Below are 2296 nucleotides of genomic sequence, written 5' to 3'. Positions count from 1 at the left end.
CACACACACACACACACACACACACACACACACACACACACCGACACACACACGCACACACACACACACACACACATCATCATCATCACCATCATTTAACGACCGTCGTTCATGCTGGTATGGTTGGATGGTTTGACTGCACCAGACTCCATTCTGATTTGGCATGTTTTTGTTTTTTACGGCTGGATACTAACGCTAACCACTCCGAGAGTGTAATGAGTGCTTTTACGTACCACCGGCACATTTGCGTGACACCGGTATCTGTCATCACTGCGATTTTGCTCGGCTTGATGGATCTTCTCCCCAAGCACGACATAATGCCAAAAGTCTTGGTCATTTCCTCCGTGAGGCCCAACGCTCGAAAGAAACTCAGCCACTTTGCTTCCGTGAAATTTTGTGTTAGAAACAGCTGTAAAATATAACCATTACCAATGTCACATATACTTAATGTATGGTTGTTGTTAAACGCCAGTAACTGCGGCATATCGTCCAGAGAATGTCCCTTTAAAGACACCAAGCACCAAAATACCTTCTTTACCTCTACGTCTTTAAAGGGATCTTCCCAGGTCAAAATACCGCAACCTTTAGGCATTGAACATCCATAAAATGGTCTAAGAAGAGCTCTGCCGATCCTTATCTTTGTGGCGTTGTTGAACGTCGACGATAGAAAGAAAAGTGCTTCTCAATAGCTAAATAAGTGCCGAAATGTCCTGTTGTAGAAAGGAAGACAAAATAGAACACTATTGCCTTGAGTTGGCGAAACAAACTTCAAACTGAAAGGGGACCTACTCTCCACAAGGATTAATGAAACTTGTTCGAACATGTCTTTTTGCTACGCAACCTCTGACTACAATCTACTGTCCCCATTGGACTCGCTCCGCACAACAGATTCACCTCGAATGCTGGACGAAGAAAGAAGCAGGCCGAAACACCAGCTTTTATCACGTGACGTCACTTACCTCCCTCAATTCCAGTTCTGACATCTCCCTTCCCCCTCCCGACTTCACTATACCAACTTTTGTTCAAAATATCACTTCACTATCCTTTCATTCCATTTCAACATCTTCCAACCACCTAGGTGGACGATGTGATCTTCACAAGGTTGTGGGCCTAGTCCCACTCTATCTCTCCCTCTCTCCTCATTCTTTTTAACTCTCTTTTTCTCTCTCTCTGTTTGCCCTTCGTCACTAGGGGTGTTAACAGTCCTACGGACGTCTAAAATGTGACGTTGCATTCCATCACCGGACACGTTATTTTTGGAGTTCACTTCAGTCACACTTTCTTTCCTCCACTGAGCATTGAGTGACTTCACTCACACTTCATCTCCGATCTCAGTGCATACAAATCCTTCCTCTTCTTCGAAATGCAGCTGTGCTAGAGTGCTAGACGCCACGAAAATTTTAGGAAAATAAAATAAGTGGAAATTTTACCGGTGAGTGTGTTAAATTTTAAGGCACAATAAGAAAATGACTCTCCCCAGCCACAACGAAATATGCTTCAACACACGAAATCACATAAAACATCTTGCAAACTAAATCCCAAAACGAAATATATATATATATATATATATATATATATATATATATATATATATATATATATATGCCTAGTTTAGAATAGAGGCTGCTGATGAAGAATTAATCCAAGTGGCTATTTGTTTTTCTATGTGTTCATTCCGTTGTCTGTAGTTCATTTTTCTAACGTCCTGTACCCGAATATGCATCTATTATACACATGTAAATGTAAGTATGTACATATATGTGTGTATACGTGCTTATATATCCGTTGTATTATATATATATATATATATATACATCCGTACAGGACTCAATAACTTATTAAAAGAAACAGGAAAAAATTCTAAGTTGCACACACACACACACAAACCAATCACATAAGCAAAGAAAGATAAAAACTGTCTGCTGAATATGTGGCGCCGTCGACGTCGGCATCGGTGGTGGATGAAGCATAGATGGTGGTGATGGTGATAATGATGATAGTTTTGGAGTCGACGGGGAGGTGCTTTTTTGTTGTTGTTGTTGCTGTGATGGAGGGTAAAAGGCAAAGAAACGACTACCACAGAAGAAACTCGCTGCCATGTGAATTCTTCGATCGAAAGATCGAGGCTGGCAAACGGACGCAAAGCAGGATGGGTAGGTGATTAGTTGGTTGGTTGGCAGGTTGGTCGGTTGGTCCTGCTGTCAGTCAGTTCAATTCTTTCGCTTGTTGGGATGGCTGGCCGGTCGGCTGGTCGGACGGACGGATGGACAGCTAAGACGAGAATACATAACATTGT

At 42.0% G+C, this 2296-nt stretch overlaps 1 long non-coding RNA gene across 1 annotated transcript in view; it reads right to left on the bottom strand.

The window, feature by feature from the left end:
* The window catches only part of LOC128249209 (uncharacterized), a 71773-nt gene that overhangs the window by 12002 nt on the left and 57475 nt on the right, over positions 1-2296 (bottom strand). The window lies entirely within an intron of this gene.

This window comes from Octopus bimaculoides, chromosome 12 (assembly GCF_001194135.2).
Source record: "Octopus bimaculoides isolate UCB-OBI-ISO-001 chromosome 12, ASM119413v2, whole genome shotgun sequence".
Taxonomy (NCBI): Eukaryota; Metazoa; Mollusca; class Cephalopoda; order Octopoda; family Octopodidae; genus Octopus; species Octopus bimaculoides.
The sequence above is the reverse complement of the archived record's forward strand: the minus strand, read 5'-3'. Positions and strand labels throughout refer to the sequence as shown.